Source organism: Drosophila willistoni (assembly GCF_018902025.1).
Source record: "Drosophila willistoni isolate 14030-0811.24 chromosome XR unlocalized genomic scaffold, UCI_dwil_1.1 Seg143, whole genome shotgun sequence".
Taxonomy (NCBI): domain Eukaryota; kingdom Metazoa; phylum Arthropoda; class Insecta; order Diptera; family Drosophilidae; genus Drosophila; species Drosophila willistoni.
The window spans coordinates 6,513,352-6,536,706 of NW_025814056.1; the positions used below are offsets into that span (position 1 = coordinate 6,513,352).

The 23,355-nt window shown below is 36.6% G+C and overlaps 1 protein-coding gene across 1 annotated transcript in view; it reads left to right on the forward strand.

Annotated features, from left to right (window-relative positions):
- The window catches only part of LOC6645254 (frizzled), a 116,553-nt gene that overhangs the window by 17,072 nt on the left and 76,126 nt on the right, over positions 1–23,355 (forward strand). The gene's annotated exons all lie outside the window — the stretch shown is intronic.

The window sequence follows — 23,355 nt, forward strand, 5'->3', positions numbered from 1 at the left end:
CTTAATTGAGTTGGCGGTTTTCTGCTAATGAAATTAGGTTAAAGTGGCTTGTAAATAGGTAACAAAAACATCTGGCCAGGAAATTGACTTCTTTTCCACCACGTCCTTCCACTTCTTTTGCTTATTCTCGAATTGCTTACTTTCCAATTGCATTGCAGAAATTATAAGAGTGTGGAATACAGAAGGGAGCGGAGGATTGGATTGCATTTTGCAACTCTGGCATTAAGTGTGTGGGCCACTTCTGACTTCTGGCTGACTGGCTAGCTAGCTTGTAGCTAGGTAGGTAGGTAGGTTGGTTGGTCGGTCGGTCGGTCGGTCGTTCGTTCGGTCTGTTGGTTGGTTGGGTGAAAGCTCCAAGGAAAAATACAAAAAAAAAAATAGGAATTGTGGGTGGGTGGGTCAAGCTGCTCTAAATGTGGGGCGGACTGCATAATGAGCTGTGTAAATGGCAGGCCAAGTGTAGTCTAAGTGTGGGGTTTCCAGCTCAAGGGGAAAACATCATGCCAAGAGGTAAGTGGAGGGGTGTATAACAAGCTGATGATGAGGTGCAGCTACCGAGCGACGAGAAACACAGAAACAAAAAAAAAACACCGAAACCAAAAATTATAATTTATGAATACTAATTTTGGCTTCCACACGAATTACATGGGGAACAACTCTTCAAGTGGTTCATAATTCCAGCTCCATAGCCAAAAACCGTTTTCTTACAAAAGAAAACTTTAATTTTGAGTGAAGTTCGAAAGAAAATTTTTTTTTCTTTGAATCGATTCGATGAGTTTTTGTTCTGGAATTGAAAATATTTGACTTAAACTTTTAATTCTTATGGCTACGATTTATTATTAATATTTCTTTTTGTTTTAATTTCAGGTATGTTGACAAGAATATTACCATAGGAAGCAGGTTAAGTACTCTATTCATGACCTGACCCAAGGAGCAAGGTCCATCATTATTTCTGCAGCACTCTAAGCTACTTTTACCCAACAAAACAAGCTGATTGTCAGACTTAACTCAACTGAACTCAACTCAACTCATTCAAACCTAACTCTAAAATTCATCACCCTACGCCCAGTTCCCAATCCTTAGAGTGCCACACTCTATTCGTAGCACCCAGACAAACTGTCAAAAACTTTTGCCTAAAGCCAATTGCCAAAAAGTTTTCTAAACCACCAGGGACACATAGAAAAGGGTCAGGTCACATTCAAACACCGTGAGTGAGAGAGGGGGAGTGGTGAAAGGGAGTAACCATAAATACGCAAATAATTCGCTGCGTCGAATGTCGCACTCTTTTCTTAATAAAATGAAAAGCCAGCTAAAGAAAAGAATGAAAAAATACAACCAAGAAGAAAAGTAAAAGAGATGGGGGAAGGGTGGAAAAACAAACTTTACCTGGGCCAAGAGTTGAGTTTCGAGTGGCATTAACTTTAGGAAAAGTTTAGTATTATCTGCAACGAGTCAGACGCATGAAATTTTTGCAATTACCAAAGAAGCGAAGACAACAAAAAAAAAAAAAAACAACACACACACACACGCATTAAACGACTTTACTATACCCTACTAAATCTACCAATATACTACTCAACTAATCAATAAAAGCTTATCAGCTAAGCTAACTTATATATATATATATAAAGTAGAATATTTTAGCTTCTGAGATTAGGATAATGGAAAGTTTAATTTTATTTTCTATATTGACCAAGTCTTATTTATATCTGTCGATTAAGACATAAAATATATGCTCAATGGTTTAGGGTATTAAGATTTAGCAAAAAGTTGGTTGGTTTTGGTTTGTTTGTTTATTTGCAGGTGCCTCTGCCTATTCCTGGGCCTGTGTCTATGCCAGAGCTTTGTATTTCTCTTATATTTTTGGCCATTTTAGTTGATGGCTTAATTTGCTTTTCATGCAAGGCTTGCACAAACAACCGAACTCAATGCCTTTACTTTTCCTTTTTCACATAGAAATTTTCTTTTAGTTTTTGTTTGTTTGTTGTTGTTTGTCTCTCGTTTTCTGGTTTGAGCCATTGACTTTTATTTGAGAACTAGTAGAGAGAAGCAGAGGACCCTCTATCCATCCATCCATTCATTCATATACATATGTATGTATGTATGTATATACCTCTACCTACCAACCAAACTCATCTAAAAACTGTCGCATACTCTGTTTAGTTCCGTTCCGTACGGTTCGAAGTTCCGTTGTTTGTTCTCTTCGCTTCACTGTTTGGTTCGGTTTTTGGCTCTGTTCTGTTTTATTTTGTTTGTTTGCCAGTGTTCACGCTCAACTGAAGCGACGTTGTTTTTAGCTATTGCCTATAAATTTCTCTCTGTGGTCGTCATCATCGGTGGGGGACAACTACTAGAGAGATAGATAGATGGAGTGAGGGTGTTCCGAGTGTGGGGGGAAGTAGCAACCAAACAGCGACAGAAATAAAGAAACAACGCAAGGGGATGAGCGGGAAAATTGAAGGGGGTTCCGTATTTGGTGCCTTTTTTGGTCAATCGGTATTTTTTGGTGTCATTTTTGGTGCCATCCAACCAACCGTTCATCTATTTTCTATTTTTTGCATTTGCCATGCAAATGCGTCTTTGTGTGTGTGTAGAAAGAGGTGTACGCCTAGCAAACGCAATTTTTGCATAGCTCTGTGAACTATGAACCACCCCACCCAGTCCCCAACCATTCGTTCCTCTTATCACAATGCACCACATTGACAAATGTGCTTAAAGTTCATAGTTTGGCCAGAAAATACTTGGCAAATAGCTTTAATGTTTGGTGTTGTAGTGTAGATTCACTTAGTGTTATCTCCATTTGTTGTTTTTTCTCGTTTTTAATTTACTATTTGTCAACTAGCTCCGACAAAATATGAATACCCCGCCTCCCTTACAGCTGTGACTCTTATTAATTGTTTGAGCTTATCAAAATCTGTCAACTATTTGACATATACAAAAAATGTGCCAACAGTTGAGAGCAACAGTAATATATAATCAGATTTTTAACACGCCGAATTTAAATATACCCTTAAAAGTCCCACTCTTGAGCTATCATCTTTGAATATGGAATAGAATTAAGTGTAGAATGGAATATACAATAGAAAGTATAACAAATCAAAGAATAGAATATACAATAGAAATGTTGAAGTTTACTTCAAGAAATATTTAAATTATATTTTATAATTAGTTGTCGGTTAATTCAGAACCTCAAAATCTTTCTCATTGAATATTAAAAGATTGGTTTCATATCTAAGGCCCTATGGTCTATAACATTTAATGGACATTGCGCATCAGAATATATTTATGTATGTATATATAATATTATATATATTATATATATATTATATATTATAACTGATACAGCGTATTACAACTATCACTTGTTTGTTATATTCCATTAAATGCATTCGCTTTTTTTCTTACTGCATGGCTTTGTAACTATCTGACTCGCTCCCACATATTGATAAGGCTTCAATTTTTGCAGCATTTATTTTTCATTTATTATAAACATTTCGCCTTTTGCTGTGGCCTTCCTCTTCTCCGTCGCGTCCTCTCATTTGCCATTCCGCACAATCGCCCATTGATTTCGTGCATTCCTACTCAGCCAGTGCGCTGACCATCGTCGTTAGTTCGTTTCTTTTGTGTCAGCTGATAAATGATTTCAATATTTATAAAAGCGCCTGGGAGGCCAGAGAGTTTCGACTGTATGTCTATAGGTTGGTTGCGGCGGGGTAGAGGGTGGGGAGGATTGGTGTCGGTGTGGGGAAAGGAAGAATGGAACAAAAACTGCGGGGCATCAAATTGCGTCAAAAGCCTGTCAGTCTCATTAATTTTCAGCCGGCAAATCAGAAAAAGAGATAGCGACAGAAACAGAGACATAAATCGAGTGAGAGAAAGAGAGAGAGATAAGGAAAAAATATACAACATTTTTTAATACGCATTCAAATGCCTCTTTGTATTGGGTCCTCTACATTCCCAACTTCTCCCCATCTCACTCTCTCTCCCCCTCTCTTCTTGTGTCTCCCTCCGTTTATAGCCCTCTTTGGCCCTTGTGATATTCAATTGGTGGAAAACTATCCGTTAATAAAGGCACGCGGGAGCGAATGGACGGCACAGGAAGTTCTGTCCTGATCCAGGAAGTGGCTTGTCGGCGCAGTCAAGAGGGGCGGAGGATAAAGAGCGGTCTGGTTGGGGGTTTGAAGGTGATTCAGCATTCGGCATTGAATTAATGGGTACACTTTACTTTCAATACGTATTTATCAGTCAGTCATCAGAGATAAAGCGAAAAAGCACCGTTGCATGCATTAGAGAAATTGATGAACGAAAAACATCTTTAAGAGAAAAATGATGAGATAGCATCTCTGGCCATTTGGCCATTTCAAAGTCCGTCTCAGTCAATGAGAAGAAAAATTACTTGCCTACTTCATTTACTTTATTAATTCGACTAACTCACATAAATAATTAAAAACCATTTGAAATCGAATTTGCTTAAATTTCTTTAACTCATCTTTAATGTCAAGAGCTATCATTAAATTTTGTATGGAAATAAGAATTCCTAAGACCTCACACGTCAATATTATTCTTGCTGGACTCCTCTGGTCAGGGGTTCTGCTCAGCAATCAGTTATTCTCCGGCCAAAGTAAGAATATTGACCAACTAAAGAATATTCTAACCCGCATGGAAAATTACCATCAAAACTCGCTGCACTAAATTACAGAAAATAAAGGCGCTCAACAGCAGAGCCACAGACTAAATCTATTGGTTACCATGACCGCCACTGACCACCATCTCTGGACCTCATCTCATCTGGACGAACGAGCCCTCGACTCTGTTGAAATAAATACGAAATCATTTGTATATTTCTCCGGCAAGTTCTCTATGCCGAGTTTGTGTTTTTGGTAAAATGCTAAAACATTTATCGCTGTCCACGTTGAGGGAATGCGAATGCGAATGCGAATACCAGAATTCGCGTATACGAATGCGGATGCGGAGGAAGCCGCCATGGTAAATGGTATGGCAGGAGATCAGCCCGATGAGCCGCCGTTGAGCAGCTAAAAAAAACAAAAAACACTCCCTATGGCCAGGTTCAGGTCCAGAGCGTCATTTTGTTTAGACTGCAAACTGTGAGATAAATTGTTGCTGTATCTTGTATCTGCGTTGCATCTCTCCTCTCCTGACTCCAAACGAAAAATGGGGAAATGAAAATGCACCCAGAGCCAGTGCCAGTGCCTGAGTTGGAGCCTTCTGCCTCCGCTAAACTTCATCGTTTAAAGTGTTAAAATAAAAGCAAAACAAAAATGGAAAAAAGCAAAAAATAAAAAACAAAAAAAAAAAAAAAAAAGATGGCAAATCCATGTTCCACGTCCAGAAAAATTATGGCAGCTGCTGACTGTGAAAAATTGTTGCAAATAGTTTTCAGTAAATGTTTTTTTCATGCACCGTCGATATGCCAACTCTTCTATGCCCCCATGCCCCTAACCCCCTGCTCAACCAACGACCGCCGCAATGGAGTACTTTCGAGTGGATTCGAATAGAGTAGAGCAGACTAGTGAAGTGGGAGGGGAGGCTGGCTTTTAGTTAATGCGCTTGCAAGTTAACATCAAGTGGTTTAGGGATGGGAATGGAATGGGATTCGAAAGATTGCGCCTTTTCGAGAGCATCGATGAACAAGTGTTTCACATGTGTTGCAATCACTGTTCAAGAGATGCCGCTGATACGGTCTTCTCATCATATACGAGTACATAACATTTTCCCATGGGTAAATCAAGAAGCAGCAAAAATATAATTTGCAAAAATGCTACGTGATAAAATCGTAAAACAAATCACAAAATTCATGCAACAAAAAAGAGTTAAAATCAAATGTTATAGAAAATCCAAACAGACATAAAAAGTATCTGTATAAGACGAGGTGAGGTGTCAGAAGGTGTGAGTAGGCAGGAACATAACATTTATATATTACATTTATTGGTACATTATTTTTATTGCCATAAGTTTCTATATTCTTGCAATAGCTCAAAGATGTGGTTAATGGACAATTAACTTTTATATTTACATTTGTAGGAATCGAACTACAGAATATTTATTCACACATTATTTCTTTAAACAACGTTATTTTATTTTAAACCACAGTGGGTTAAACTAAATAAAATAAAAATTGTTGAAAATTGTAATATTTCTTACGACTTTTCAGTATTTTTATTATAATTTTGATTGAAATTGATAGTCGGAGTAACTTAGACGGATGCATGATAAAATAACAAAAGGAATCTGTTGCAAAGTCAGCCGATGAGAAAACTTACTTTCAAACTTTCTGAAAAGCTTTCTTTACATTAATGACGACATCTGATCTCTCAAACTACTTACACAACTCAATCTAGAGACCGTTTTTGACGCACTAAAATAGCTACTTATTATACCCTTGCAAAAAGGGTATATTAATTTTGGTCAGAAGTGTGCAACGCATAGAAGGAAGCATTTCCGACCATATAAAGTATATATATTCTTGATCAGCATGACGAGACGAGTTCATATAGCCATGTCCGTCCGTCCGTCCGTCCGTCCGTCCGTCCGTCCGTCTGTCCGTCCGTCTGGATCAACGCAAACTCCTCCTAGACCGTTAGAGCTACAGAGTTGAAATTTTGCATGTTGGATTCAGCCGGATCGGATCACTATATCATATAGCTCCCATACAAATGACAAAGTCACGAACAGTGACTTTTCTTAATAACTTCGTTATTTTTCTAGCTATTGTCGTGAAATTTAATATTAGAGAGTTTATTACGCTTGTTAACGACTGTGTCAAGTTTGATCAAGATCGGGTGACTATATCATATAGCTCCCATAGGAACGATCGGTTGAAAACAGTGACTTTTGTCAATAACTTCGTTAGTTTTGAAGCAATTGTCATAAAAATTTATATTTCTCAGTTTAGCATAACTATTAATGACTGTGCCAAATTTGATTAAGATCGGGCGACTATATCATATAGCTTCCACAGGAACAATCGGTGGTGAACAGTGACTTTGATCAATGTCTTCGTTATTTCCTAAGCCGTTATTTCGCAAATATTAGACCTTTTACACAAAAAACTTGCAAGGGTATACAAACTTTGACGCGGTCAAAGTTAGCCCCGGCCCTCTGGTTTTTTCATTTAAATGGAGTCAAGAATATATGAATTTTAGATAAACTTAGCTAATGTAATGTAAAGCTATGTAAGATTTAGCGATTAAATAGAGGGGTGCTAATTATATGAATGTTAAGTAGTCTCAATGTTCAATTGAAAATCTCTCTATCGGCACAAACAATTTTCACAATTTTAGCCACTTGTATGTATGTAAGTCGGCTTACTGCTCTCTGCTCATTGAGTTTTCTGAAAAAGTGTACACGAAAACGGTAATTTCCATTTCATGGAGTGTCGCCCATATCGCTTAACAAGCAACGGTCCATTTGAAGTGCCAATACCCACCCCATTTGCCGCCTTGGCATCCCCTCCCCCCACTTAGTAAGTCGATGCTTTGCCAATGCTAAAACCAATAACACACACACACACACAGAGGGAGAGAGAAAATATTACAACAATTTGCATAAAGCCTGTTACTGTTACGATTTCGAGACATTGGCGTTTGTGGCATGCAACATTCTAGATACAGATACGCCACAAGAAGCTGGCAGCCGCAGCAGGCAACAACGCCAGCGCATCTAACGGCAAAAAGTTGAGAGAGAAAAATAAGGAGAAGATTCATCGCCTAAAGTTCTCGATAGAGCGAGAGAGTTAGAGATGTGGCAATGGTTATAGCCACATGATGATGCCACAACAGTTAGGTAGACGAAAAGCCGGTTACACGCTTTATACAAAAAAAAAAAGAAAAATAATAATTACAACAACAACAGCAACAACAACAACAACTCCGACAGGTGTTGGCGGAAGGTGGCAAGAAAAAGTGAACAAAAAGCGCATTCGCCCATCTTTTGCTTCGCGGCAAAATTGAAATTATATATCATTTGAATAATAACGCATCAAATTACAATTGGAAATGAACAAAAATTGAAAAGCGGAGAAGAAATGCCCATATAATCGATATTGACAGGCTAAACAAAATGAAGGAAGTTAGACGACTAAAGCTAAGATGGAATTAAAGTCTTGCCTTACCTTACACTGGCTTGATTGGGTTAACATTATGAAGCAGAAAAGTGATAGGGTCGCCTCCTTCTCTACTCCCACTTCACCTCAACCATCATTCATCTTAAAGACCATGAAGAGATTTATGCATTTCCTTGACATTTGGCTTGAGTAAAAGTTTTTTTTTTTTTTTTGCTGACCCTTGACAAATCTTTTGATCTAATCTTTATGCTTCTTAGCATCCATTTCATATAACAACAACAAGAACAACAAACGACTGACTGTCTCTTGGGGTGGGGGTTGGAGTTGGTTGGTTGATGTGGTGGCTAAGACAAATCCTAGTTAATGTCAACTAAATGCTTACAACTTAAAACCAACTTAAATTCAACTTAAAGCCTTATCCCCTGCATATATAGCATCCACAGAGGGGACTGCCGACTTCCGTCTATGAACTTAGAGAGTCGGAGTCAGAGGCAACAAATATATATTTATCGACTCTTCTTGGCAGGCACATCACGTCCACGTACCAAAAGAGCAGGCTGAGAGAGAGATAGAGAGAACATGAGAGACAGAGAGACAGAGACGGTGGCAGTCGAAGTGGACGTGACGTTGACACTCGCATGTCCATTGACCAGATGACGCCAGGCGACTAACTAACCCACATAGAAAAGCTCCCCCCATCGATCAGATGGTCACATTAAACTAATGTAAATTAAACAATTTGTTAGCCAAAAGAAAACTGTAAATTTTCAGCTGATGAAATGTTGTAGCAAGATGATTCCTTTTGCGGCAGGTGCAAGACGATTTCTATAATTTCCATTTGTCTAGAACCTGTAGCTGACAGTGACAGCCCAAGCCAAGTGAAGCCAAGCCAAAGCAAGCAAGGCAAAGCAAACGCAGCAAATTTCGGTTTGACATTTTGGCAGCTTTTCTTTTCTATAATTGCTTGGCTGGGGCGAGCTGGAGGGAATGGTGGTAGGCAGTAGGGTTGTGGAAGAGGGGGAAAATTTCTTCTTGGGAACCTGGGAGGCTTTACAACTTTCTGCATAATTTGACATATTAATTTTTAGTTTAGCCTGTCAAGTAACGAGACAAATGACAACAATTAATGCAACGCCCAAGGCTGAGTCTAGTTGGCATTGGAAAGAACGAGGAGATTCCTAGCGGGGGGTTGGGTAGGCATTGACTGTGAAAGAAAATTTCATTTAAAAACATTTTTGTTTTTTGTTGTTATTTCTGTTGGTTATTTGGCCCCTCATAAAGAGGATTGCTTAAGTTCTAAATTGCTTGACGCTGTCTCTCTCAGTTGGTGGCACTTTTCTTTTCAGTGTTTCCTTTTTCAATCTACACAAATATTATTTTTCCATAATCGCCATCTCTCTTACTCTTCTTCAATCTCTATTTATCTATGTAGTTCTCTCTCACTTTTTCTCCGTCTCAGAGTGTCTCTTTTGTTTTCAACTTTCTCGTTCGGCAGGCATCAGGCGCATAATTTAATAAATTTATGAAATTTAATACAGAGGAACGTGTTTGTTGCCCACAAATTTGTGGTGGGTCGATGGAAATTTATATGCCAATTGTGTGCCTGTGTATGTCCCCATGTGTGCGTGTGTGTGTGTGCAGTTTGAGTTTGAGCCGAGTTTCCAGTAAAGTTGTCGTGTCTGGTCATGATGTTCTACCGAACAGCAAAAAAAAAAAAAAAAAAAAAAAAAAAAAAACATCGTCGAGGGGCAGGAGGAGGAGATAAAAAAGTTTTCTTTCCGATAATGATACTCGAGTTCAGGCGGTCGTTCCTAAAAATGATTAAAAGAAGTTTTATGGCAAAATTGATCGAATCTATAATTTAATATACTTTGGCTTAAGCTTGGATTTTAATGAAGATAAATACATAAATGATCGAAATACTGGATTTTTTACGATAAGTAATATAGCAATCAATAGATTTCCGTGACACCCCCGAAATACAGTCGGGCCACGATTATACGAGATCCGGTTAACCAGCAACTCCTATTAACCGTAATGACCAAAGATCAGTCTATTGTTTTTTGGGTAAATATTTACTTACGTTACTCGGGCCCAAAACGCGCTTAAGCTACATATATTTGGTATCAAACGAAAGAGAAAAATTCCACGAGCACGCCTGAGGCGATTTATTATGCAGTTTTTGTGAAATTAGCAAAATAAAAATTATGTTTTAAGCGGGATTATAGCTAAAAGTAGCTATTTCCGGCTAAAAAACGCTGACAACTAAAAAATAGCGTTTGCCAATACTGAAATCTTGCTTTAGGCGAGTTTTTTACTTTTCAACACTGAAATCTCGAGTAGCTTAAGTATATATTTATCTTTTTTAGTGTTGCATTCAGAAAATATCGATAAAAAAAGTTTATCGAAATGAACCTCTAAATGAGCAAAGTGAACTATTGTGGTTCATAATTATGAGCTAGAACATAGAACTAGTTCAGCCAAAACCCTATAAATAGCTGTCACTTTGCCAAGAAGCCTCATTCGGTTTTACTCGTTCTGCCGCAAACATATTTTTCCTTCTAATTTTTTTTTTCATTTTTAAACGCTTTAAGCAGTCACGGCCCATAACATTAGGGCCTACTAAAGTCGGCATTTAAAATTTGTTTCCTTTAAATTTTAAATCCGAACTTGGCTATTCAAGTAATGTTCTTTCGAAGTCATTTTCCTTATTAATTTAAACAAGCGAGTAAAGAGAATATCCTGGCCAAGTAGCTAGTGAGCTATATGAGTGTTTCCTTATTACTATCTAAAATTATCTCTTCTCTTCATTACTAAAGGTAATCTCCTGGCCAAAAGTTGATTTATTTGACGTGATTGTTTCCTTAATATTACCTTCGGATCATGTTATATATAAAGCTTTAAAACTACTGTAGTCGGCGTAAACAAATAATAAAAAAATTTCAACCGATTTCAACCCAATTGCCAGACCGGTCCGCTCTTACTTTGACCGGAGTAAAACCAATGCAAGACCTCGTTATCCTTAGGCTCTAAAAGCATAATACCGCAAAATTAATGCCTTAATATGTTTCTATATTTTTTTTTTTTTTAAAACTGCCATTTTTGGAATACTAATGCCTGTAGATTTTTCTAGAAGCAAACCAAGTTTGGCATCTTCAATGTTTTTATGTATATAAAAAATAAAACTGTATTTGGAAGCTATGCACAGATTTTTATCGAAAGTTATTTGTAACTAAGAATAAGCAAATACGACAAGCGCTTAGCCGGAGTGAATTTTTTTTTTTTCAATTTTTGCTTGCCTCATATCGAACGGTAAGAGCCGTTTATTTTTTCCCGATGTAAGTGTCATTTTGGAGTTTGGATGAATGAAATTTCCTAAATATTTTCCTTTGGCGTTTTGTTTGAATCGCTTGCCATGGTGCAAAACTGCGTTTCTCCATGGTTCGATGATTATAATCCGAATTTTTTATTCCTTTTTTTTCCTTCTAATTTTTTTTTTTTATTTTTAAACACCTAAAGCGGTCACGGCCCATAACATTAGGGCCTACTAAATAAGGCTTTTAAATTAGTTTCCTTTTAATTTAAAATCCGAACTTGACTATTCAAGTAATGTTCTTTCGAAGTCATTTTCCTTATTAATTGAAAGAAGCGACTAAAGAGAATCTCCTCGGCAAGTAGCTAGTGAGCTATATGAGTGTTTCCTTATTACTATCTAAAATTATCTCTTCTCTTCATTACTAAAGGTAATCTCCTGGCCAAGAGTTGAACACTTTTGTCGTGATTGTTTCCTTAATATTACCTTCGCATCATGTTATATATAAAGCTTTAAAACTACTGTAGTCGGCGTAAACAAATAATAAAAAAATTTCAACCGATTTCAACCCAATTGCCAGACCGGTCCGCTCTTACTTTGACCGGAGTAAAACCAATGCAAGACCTCGTTATCCTTAGGCTCTAAAAGCATAATACCGCAAAATTAATGCCTTAATATGTTTCTATATTTTTTTTTTTTTAAAACTGCCATTTTTGGAATACTAATGCCTGTAGATTTTTCTAGAAGCAAACCAAGTTTGGCATCTTCAATGTTTTTATGTATATAAAAAATAAAACTGTATTTGGAAGCTATGCACAGATTTTTATCGAAAGTTATTTGTAACTAAGAATAAGCAAATACGACAAGCGCTTAGCCGGAGTGAATTTTTTTTTTTTTCAATTTTTGCTTGCCTCATATCGAACGGTAAGAGCCGTTTATTTTTTCCCGATGTAAGTGTCATTTTGGAGTTTGGATGAATGAAATTTCCAAAATATTTTCCTTTGGCGTTTTGTTTGAATCGCTTGCCATGGTGCAAAACTGCGTTTCTCCATGGTTCGATGATTATAATCCGAATTTTTTATTCCTTTTTTTCCTTCTAATTTTTTTTTTTTATTTTTAAACACCTAAAGCGGTCACGGCCCATAACATTAGGGCCTACTAAATAAGGCTTTTAAATTAGTTTCCTTTTAATTTAAAATCCGAACTTGACTATTCAAGTAATGTTCTTTCGAAGTCATTTTCCTTATTAATTGAAAGAAGCGACTAAAGAGAATCTCCTCGGCAAGTAGCTAGTGAGCTATATGAGTGTTTCCTTATTACTATCTAAAATTATCTCTTCTCTTCATTACTAAAGGTAATCTCCTGGCCAAGAGTTGAACACTTTTGTCGTGATTGTTTCCTTAATATTACCTTCGCATCATGTTATATATAAAGCTTTAAAACTACTGTAGTCGGCGTAAACAAATAATAACAAAATTTCAACCGATTTCAACCCAATTGCCAGACCGGTCCGCTCTTACTTTGACCGGAGTAAAACCAATGCAAGACCTCGTTATCCTTAGGCTCTAAAAGCATAATACCGCAAAATTAATGCCTTAATATGTTTCTATATTTTTTTTTTTTTTAAAACTGCCATTTTTGGAATACTAATGCCTGTAGATTTTTCTAGAAGCAAACCAAGTTTGGCATCTTCAATGTTTTTATGTATATAAAAAATAAAACTGTATTTGGAAGCTATGCACAGATTTTTATCGAAAGTTATTTGTAACTAAGAATAAGCAAATACGACAAGCGCTTAGCCGGAGTGAATTTTTTTTTTTTTCAATTTTTGCTTGCCTCATATCGAACGGTAAGAGCCGTTTATTTTTTCCCGATGTAAGTGTCATTTTGGAGTTTGGATGAATGAAATTTCCAAAATATTTTCCTTTGGCGTTTTGTTTGAATCGCTTGCCATGGTGCAAAACTGCGTTTCTCCATGGTTCGATGATTATAATCCGAATTTTTTATTCCTTTTTTTTCCTTCTAATTTTTTTTTTTTATTTTTAAACACCTAAAGCGGTCACGGCCCATAACATTAGGGCCTACTAAATAAGGCTTTTAAATTAGTTTCCTTTTAATTTAAAATCCGAACTTGACTATTCAAGTAATGTTCTTTCGAAGTCATTTTCCTTATTAATTGAAAGAAGCGACTAAAGAGAATCTCCTCGGCAAGTAGCTAGTGAGCTATATGAGTGTTTCCTTATTACTATCTAAAATTATCTCTTCTCTTCATTACTAAAGGTAATCTCCTGGCCAAGAGTTGAACACTTTTGTCGTGATTGTTTCCTTAATATTACCTTCGCATCATGTTATATATAAAGCTTTAAAACTACTGTAGTCGGCGTAAACAAATAATAAAAAAATTTCAACCGATTTCAACCCAATTGCCAGACCGGTCCGCTCTTACTTTGACCGGAGTAAAACCAATGCAAGACCTCGTTATCCTTAGGCTCTAAAAGCATAATACCGCAAAATTAATGCCTTAATATGTTTCTATATTTTTTTTTTTTTTAAAACTGCCATTTTTGGAATACTAATGCCTGTAGATTTTTCTAGAAGCAAACCAAGTTTGGCATCTTCAATGTTTTTATGTATATAAAAAATAAAACTGTATTTGGAAGCTATGCACAGATTTTTATCGAAAGTTATTTGTAACTAAGAATAAGCAAATACGACAAGCGCTTAGCCGGAGTGAATTTTTTTTTTTTTCAATTTTTGCTTGCCTCATATCGAACGGTAAGAGCCGTTTATTTTTTCCCGATGTAAGTGTCATTTTGGAGTTTGGATGAATGAAATTTCCAAAATATTTTCCTTTGGCGTTTGTTTGAATCGCTTGCCATGGTGCAAAACTGCGTTTCTCCATGGTTCGATGATTATAATCCGAATTTTTTATTCCTTTTTTTTCCTTCTAATTTTTTTTTTTTATTTTTAAACACCTAAAGCGGTCACGGCCCATAACATTAGGGCCTACTAAATAAGGCTTTTAAATTAGTTTCCTTTTAATTTAAAATCCGAACTTGACTATTCAAGTAATGTTCTTTCGAAGTCATTTTCCTTATTAATTGAAAGAAGCGACTAAAGAGAATCTCCTCGGCAAGTAGCTAGTGAGCTATATGAGTGTTTCCTTATTACTATCTAAAATTATCTCTTCTCTTCATTACTAAAGGTAATCTCCTGGCCAAGAGTTGAACACTTTTGTCGTGATTGTTTCCTTAATATTACCTTCGCATCATGTTATATATAAAGCTTTAAAACTACTGTAGTCGGCGTAAACAAATAATAAAAAAATTTCAACCGATCTCAACCCAATTGCCAGACCGGTCCGCTCTTACTTTGACCGGAGTAAAACCAATGCAAGACCTCGTTATCCTTAGGCTCTAAAAGCATAATACCGCAAAATTAATGCCTTAATATGTTTCTATATTTTTTTTTTTTTAAAACTGCCATTTTTGGAATACTAATGCCTGTAGATTTTTCTAGAAGCAAACCAAGTTTGGCATCTTCAATGTTTTTATGTATATAAAAAATAAAACTGTATTTGGAAGCTATGCACAGATTTTTATCGAAAGTTATTTGTAACTAAGAATAAGCAAATACGACAAGCGCTTAGCCGGAGTGAATTTTTTTTTTTTTCAATTTTTGCTTGCCTCATATCGAACGGTAAGAGCCGTTTATTTTTTCCCGATGTAAGTGTCATTTTGGAGTTTGGATGAATGAAATTTCCAAAATATTTTCCTTTGGCGTTTTGTTTGAATCGCTTGCCATGGTGCAAAACTGCGTTTCTCCATGGTTCGATGATTATAATCCGAATTTTTTATTCCTTTTTTTTCCTTCTAATTTTTTTTTTTATTTTTAAACACCTAAAGCGGTCACGGCCCATAACATTAGGGCCTACTAAATAAGGCTTTTAAATTAGTTTCCTTTTAATTTAAAATCCGAACTTGACTATTCAAGTAATGTTCTTTCGAAGTCATTTTCCTTATTAATTGAAAGAAGCGACTAAAGAGAATCTCCTCGGCAAGTAGCTAGTGAGCTATATGAGTGTTTCCTTATTACTATCTAAAATTATCTCTTCTCTTCATTACTAAAGGTAATCTCCTGGCCAAGAGTTGAACACTTTTGTCGTGATTGTTTCCTTAATATTACCTTCGCATCATGTTATATATAAAGCTTTAAAACTACTGTAGTCGGCGTAAACAAATAATAAAAAAATTTCAACCGATCTCAACCCAATTGCCAGACCGGTCCGCTCTTACTTTGACCGGAGTAAAACCAATGCAAGACCTCGTTATCCTTAGGCTCTAAAAGCATAATACCGCAAAATTAATGCCTTAATATGTTTCTATATTTTTTTTTTTTTAAAACTGCCATTTTTGGAATACTAATGCCTGTAGATTTTTCTAGAAGCAAACCAAGTTTGGCATCTTCAATGTTTTTATGTATATAAAAAATAAAACTGTATTTGGAAGCTATGCACAGATTTTTATCGAAAGTTATTTGTAACTAAGAATAAGCAAATACGACAAGCGCTTAGCCGGAGTGAATTTTTTTTTTTTTCAATTTTTGCTTGCCTCATATCGAACGGTAAGAGCCGTTTATTTTTTCCCGATGTAAGTGTCATTTTGGAGTTTGGATGAATGAAATTTCCAAAATATTTTCCTTTGGCGTTTTGTTTGAATCGCTTGCCATGGTGCAAAACTGCGTTTCTCCATGGTTCGATGATTATAATCCGAATTTTTTATTCCTTTTTTTTCCTTCTAATTTTTTTTTTTTATTTTTAAACACCTAAAGCGGTCACGGCCCATAACATTAGGGCCTACTAAATAAGGCTTTTAAATTAGTTTCCTTTTAATTTAAAATCCGAACTTGACTATTCAAGTAATGTTCTTTCGAAGTCATTTTCCTTAATAATTTAAAGAAGCGACTAAAGAGAATCTCCTGGCTATATGAGTGTTTCCTTATTACTATCTAAAATTATCTCTTCTCTTCATTACTAAAGGTAATCTCCTGGCCAAGAGTTGAACACTTTTGACGTGATTGTTTCCTTAATATTACCTTCGCATCATGTTATATATAAAGCTTTAATACTACTGTAGTCTGCGTAAACAAATAATAATAAATTTCAACCGATTTTAACAAAACTGCTTATTGTAGACCGGTCCGCTCTTACTTTGACCGGAGAAATACCAATGCAAAACTTTGTTATCCTTAGGGTCTAAAAGCATAATACCGCAAAATAACTGCCTTAATATGTTTCTATATTTTTTATACCCTTTCAGAGGGTATTATAAAATTGGTCAGATGTTTGTAACGCACAGAAGGAGACGTTTCCGACCCCATAAAGTATATATATTCTTGATCAGCATGAGAAGCTGAGTCAATATGCGTATGCGTATTACTCAGCCGTCTTAAGAGCTATCGGTCTGAAATTTTGTTTCGAGGTTTTTTATTACCCGGGAAAAATAAAGTATGAAATTCATATGGATCGGACCACTATATCATATAGCTCTAAAAGCACTAGAAGAAACATTTTCATAAAAATCGGAGTAGGCTATGAAATTTACATATGTGATAATATTGGATATAAAACCCCAGATCCCAAAATATGAATGTGATCGGATAAATATAACACACACAGACGCAACGCTACATGAACTGTATGTGTATGCGTGCGTTGCTTTGCTTTGGGAATAAGGGAAGAAGAAGAACAAATTGTAAAATAGAGAGTAAAATTGTTTTGTTTGTATATTGATGAATTGAGTTGCAGAAAACAAATTTTGAACATGTAAAATTATTATTACCAAGGACTGCAAGGGTATATAAACTTCGGCATAGCCGATGTTAGCTTCTTTGATATTTTTTTTTTAAACTGTTATTTTTGGAATACTAATGCCTGTAGATTTTTCCAGAAGCAAACCAAGTTTGGCATCTTCAATGTTTTTATATAAAAAATAAAAGTGGAATTTGGAAGCTATGCACAGATTTTTATTGAAAGGTATTTGTAACTAAGAATAAGCAAATACGACAAGCGCTTAGCCGGAACTACTTAACTCATCATTGTGTTTAAATTTTAAAATTAACTTTTTGTTGATTTTTTTTTTTTTTTTTTTTTTACAATTTTTGTTTGTCGAACATCCAATGGATAATGAAAAATGGTTTCTAAATTATTAAAATTGCTAGTCCAATTTGTGGATATCCAACATATTTTGAATTTGATTATTTTCAGGATATCCATAAACTTATAATTGTCCGTGAAAAAGGCCTTAGTCGTTGGTAGTAAGCTACATTTTTCTGATGAATGACCTTTAGCCTTGTTATTTGACATTTCAGCCTCCCAATGAATTAACAGTTGTTGTATCTTCAATTGGAATGGCACGACAGATTCCTAAAGCCCAATTCGGGCCTTGTTTATCTGACCAAGCGATTGTGTTTTATTTTTATACAAGCGTATTTTCCTGGCCGAGTATTCTAAAGTAATTGCACCCTTTATCATTCGTCTAATCACAGTTTGATTCATCAAATCAGGTGATTACTAATTGGTCAAAGAACAAGAAAATGTGTGAATATAGAAAAGCTTCAAGGCCTAACTGACCTTTCTTGTTATCAACATACCAAAAATTTCTTTTCCATTTAATTGTAGACTCGAGCATTCTTTTGCCTCTAATTTGACCTTTTGTTGTCGATAGACACATTTTGCATCAAAACCCATTCATTCAATTTATGTATATAAACATTTGAATATTCACTTATGCATACAGGAGAAAAGGTGCTTACAACCCCCAACTAATTCATATTCACAACTCTTTTTTTTTCCTTGGGCTGCCTGCCCCTAATTTCAATAGCTAATTACGTGTTCAACCTAATTACGACCGACATAAAGAAAAAATATATATATAAATGAGATGATGCCTGGGAAGAGCAGCCACCTGTGGTCCTCCTCATATGCATACTATTCATTTTGTGAGTGGAATGGAGAGTAACAAAACAAAAAAAAAAAAAAACAAAGTTTCACCACGCGCTCTGGCTTAACACCTTTTTTCAGAATTTTTTCATATGACCCGACAACATTCACATAACCCCAGGGCAAGGGCAGGGCAGGAACACAGGGCGGGAAGAAGGAACCAAGGGAGGGCAACCAAGCGAACCAAAACGTCCTTCAATTTGCTGTGGTGCTGTGTCACCTATGGCGAAAAAAAAAGAGAAATACTTAAACTTTAAACAGACGCTCATTATAAATAACCATTAAAATTACATGAGGAAAGGAAGTGACTCTACCCTTAACCGGTTTGTATCTTCTCCTTCCTTCGTATTTTTCTTCTTGTTGTTCGCTTTTGCTTTGCGGGCATCATTTGCATGTGGTGTAGGACCTCAACAATTTGGCCATGAAAGGGTTAAACGCAAAAACCAAAATGAGGGGCGTTAACCCAAAGAGAAACTCGCGCCAAAGTTGGATGCCAAATCCTTCTGCCCTCCGTCCTGCTGTTGCTACTGCTATATCTCTGCTTTTTATGGCTCAAACATATGGACGGGTCGACATTTTATAGCCTCGGGTTCAGATCGACCGCAACAACAACAAAGCAAAAACAACCGAAAAGCAACAACTACAACAAAGAACGGACAAAAAAAAAAAAGAGAAGAGAATCCTTTCCATGCCTTCTGCTATCAAAATCGAAATCCTAAAAAACACAAAAACCTTTTTTTTGGCTTTTAATAAAGTGTCGACATGTGTAATTTGTGCGGCTTTTTGACTTTTTTTCGGTTTGGTTTGGTTTCGTTTCAGTTTGGTTCAATTTTGCGTGGCTCCGAGAGGTCGATAATATTAATAAATTATGAGTGGGGAATTTTTCTCGTTCTTTTTTTTTCTGTGTTCCTTGCTGTGTTATTTCTGTGTTCTTTGTGGGTCAACAAAATGTCTTGAACTTACCATCCTGTTCGGCCATTTCCTTTTCAAAATTGCCTTATTTCAATTTTTCGAGCAAAAAAAAAAATAACAGAGGAGACGACATTTCCTATGCCTGAATGCATGTGTAGTCTGTCTGTTCCTGCCAAGTGCCAAGTGGCAAGGACAGCAGTAACAACAACAACAACAAAAACAACAGATGACAGGCCTGTCCTGGTCCTGGAGAATCAACCCTTAGGACAATCATATTGGTCTTTGTCCTTACAGTTTTTCTGGCTGCTGCTTTTGCCTCTTCTTGTACTCAGTTCAGTTCAGTTCTGTTCTGTTCGTGCTGTCTGTTGCTCTGTCTATTTTGACTTTAACAACGTCAGCAACACCCCCAAATATATATCTATATCTATATAGAGAAAAAGAGAGAAACCTATACATAGACAGCGCCATCATTAACGCTGTCGACGAGGGTTGTCTGACTGCCATTGGCACTAGTAGGTTGTGTTAAAAGGGGAAGAGGGCCAGGAGAGTTGAAGTTGAAGTCCAAGCATATTTTGCCTGCAGCTAAACCCGGCTAAAGTCGGCTGAATATAAAGTTTGCCTTTAGCCTTAAGGCTTACAGAGAGAGAGGGACAGCCAAGGCTCCATGAAAATACAGAGTCTCTAATCGAATACTTAATGTTAGATTATTAAAGTCAATCTCTGTAAACGGATAGGTAAAAATACATTTGCTTTGAAATATGATCGTTTCCACTACTGCAGTTGTAATTTAAAATAAGCAAATGAAACAGTAGTAAGTAAAAATCCGAATGTTTTTACAAAGAAGCTTGTCGACTATTTGAAGCTAGTTTAATTTAATATTGAATTGTATATCATAATTTAATTGGTGGACAACTAGCTAAGACTTTGACATAAAACGGTTCCAAAAATTTTAACCGTCTTCAATTTTGACAAGTCAGCTGTTTAATTCGATTGTAGCTAAAGCAATTTCAGAGTTTATCGATAACTTTGATTCAATTTCAGCAAGGTGGCAGATTTGATTTGCTTTACATTTCAATTCTTTTGTAATTAAAACCAAAGTAAAAAGTTTTTTTTAACAATTTGATGTATGTGATGTGTGTTGGTTTATTTCGATTTCAAAGCAGCCTTTTTTTAAGTGTTGGATAATGCACTGTAGTAACATTTAAAAACCACCAACAGAGGTTTTTATTAACTCTGCAATTTTCTCATTTGAATTAAGATCAAATTTGGGAATCGTTTCAGAAGTCCCACTATATGCATATGTTTATTTATATTTCATAATGGTTGTTTATGGTTCTTTTAAAGCGAATATTTACTGTGGCTGCATTCGCTCATCATTTGCTAAAGATTGCCACGGCCTTCAGTGTCTCATCGCCGCTAACTTTGCTCATAATAATTTGCAGCTTGGCCCATCATCAACACGCCCCAAAAAACAAGAAGAGGAAAAAAGAAAGGAATCGAAGAGAAGAGAGGGGTTTTAGGAGGAGCAAAACAAAAACCTTTTGCATGGTCATAAAATTTATCTATAATAAATTAAAAACTCCTTAAAGTACCAGGCATGCTCTCCCATACCTCTCTCTTCACCACCGCCACCCCCTTTTGGCTTCATCATTTGTAATTCTTTTTTTTTCGTTGCTTCTTGCTTTATACATATATATATATATTTTATTTGTAGCCAGCAGCCAAAAAATACTTTTTGTTGGAGGTGGGGAAGGAGTTAAAGTTGAAGATGAAACTGAGGCTGGACATGAAGTTGAAGCTGAGCGAAGGCATTGAAGGTGGAGGGCAGTTTAGTTAGTCGCTTGCCGCTTGTCGACTCGCCTGGGCATGAAAACTTATGTCGGCGTCGGCCTTTGGGCGCAATTATTTATACATGCCTCATAAAAATCGAAAACAATGGAGAGCCCACAGACCAGACCAGACCGAGCCAAGTCGGGCCAAAACAGAACAGAACGAACAGTACAGACCAGACCAGACCAAAAAAAGGGACGGGACAGACTGCCGACTTCCGACTCTGTCTCAGGGCTAACAATGCAGTCGCCTCTTTACTCTTTTGTTGTGGTCAATGTGCAAGTTGGGTCTTTTGTTGTAACTGTTGCCGCCTATTTTCAGTAGTAGGAGTAGGAGTAGAAACCAATGCCAATGCTGGTGCCTGGTGCCTGGTGAAGAAGTTAGAGCACCAAAAGAATGAGCTAGAAGATTACACAAAATTACCTATAGTGAAGAGAATATACCAAGAGAGAAGAGATGTAGGCAGTCTGTTTGATTTTGCTTGCTTTAATCAAGATGGATGGCTGGATGGATAGAAGATACCACTAGAGATGGAGCAGGAGGAACAGGAAGCGCGATCGTGAATTTTTTCCTCTACAGATGATAGATAAAATGGAAACAAAACGAAAAGAGCAAGACAAATATGATAAATATGAAAACTGATTAGAAAGAGAGATACTATAAGTTCTCCGTTCTCTTTGTTTTTCTTGTTATGTTTGTTATTTTTTTTTGTTTGTTTATTATGATTGTTTATTTTATGGAATGTAAATCTTCAAATACCTTCAAAGGTCTGCAAGCCAATCAAATCCCGTTTGCTAAAAGTTGAGTTCATTAAAATTTAAATTTCCAAGCTTAGTCGACAGAACTCGAAGGATAATTTGGAGATAAATGTGGCTAACTTGCAGGCAATTTTCGAGACGTCGAAAGCGCCATTTCTTGCCAAAGTTTCGATTTTTTCTTTTTTCGTTATATACCCTATATATGCATTCGGGTAAAAAGGGGCATATTTACATAGTGACAAAAGTAAATAAATTGATTTCTATGCATTTTTATGGCATTTTTTGTTTAAGTAGTAAGAAATCGTAGTTATATGCTTTGATATTATAAACAGTGATGTAAAATCATTGGTAGATCACTCAATAGAATCGTGTAGCTCTCTTATTTGAGGTTAAGTAAGTCTTATATTTGAACCACGGTAACTTTAGGAATGGTGTACTCTCTTTTTTTTGATCCAGGGTATAAGGATGTCGTTGCCACATTTGAATATAGTGTTTTTTTTTCTTTTTGCTTCTACTTTTGTTTATGTTATTGTTGGATTCCATTCTTGGTGCGTAAAAATGGCCCAGAGTGGTGTGGTAAAAAGAGAGGCAGTGCTTCGTCTGCGTCTCTGTTGCCTGCTTATCATTAACATCATTATATGGAATTTTGTGTGTGTTTTTTCTCTGTTGCTTTTTGGCGTACGCTGCTTCAGTTTATATATATTTTTTTGGTTTATAAAGGGGGGGCTCTTTTGGGGCGGAGGGGCGTCGAAAACGCAATTTGCGCCGCTAACCTAACGATGATTGCCAAAAGCGGGGCGGATGAGTAAGGATGCGGGATGTTTTGGGTTTTTAAATTTTTAATGGGAATTTGAAATAAAGCCCTGAACACTAACTGTGAGACAGACTGATAGACAGACAGAGACAGAGAGAGAGAGAGATGCGTTTGTGTGTGTGTGAGCTTGCTGGGGTTGCTCTTTGACAGACGAATTTCCATTTCATCGCCCTGCCTCGACGACGACAACGATGACTCCTCTTCAGCTCGTGGCTGGTTTTGCTTCTGTTTTCGATGCCAGTTGCCAGACTCCATTCCTCACTAGCTCACTAGCAAAAGCAGACTGCAAATGGTATGGGTTTAAAGTCAGACTCTGGACAAGAAATTCCTTTTTCTTTTTACCACTCAGACCAACCGCCTCACCCCTCCCCATTTGTGTGTGTGTGAGTGTGTACATTTGGTTCTATCTAAAATTCAAATCTCTTGCGGTTTACAATGCGCCAGTCGTCAGTCCAGGATTGGGCGAAAATTCTGAGCCTTTTGAGTCTATGCATTGTTGCCACATTTCACACAAAATGCAATTTTCTAACCCCCGAGAGAAGTTCAAGGTTGTGTCTATGTGTGTGTGTGTGTGTGTGTGTGTGTGTGCGTGGGTGGTGTGTGAGGGGACGCGGTGGTGGTTTGTACTTTGACCAAATGTCATTA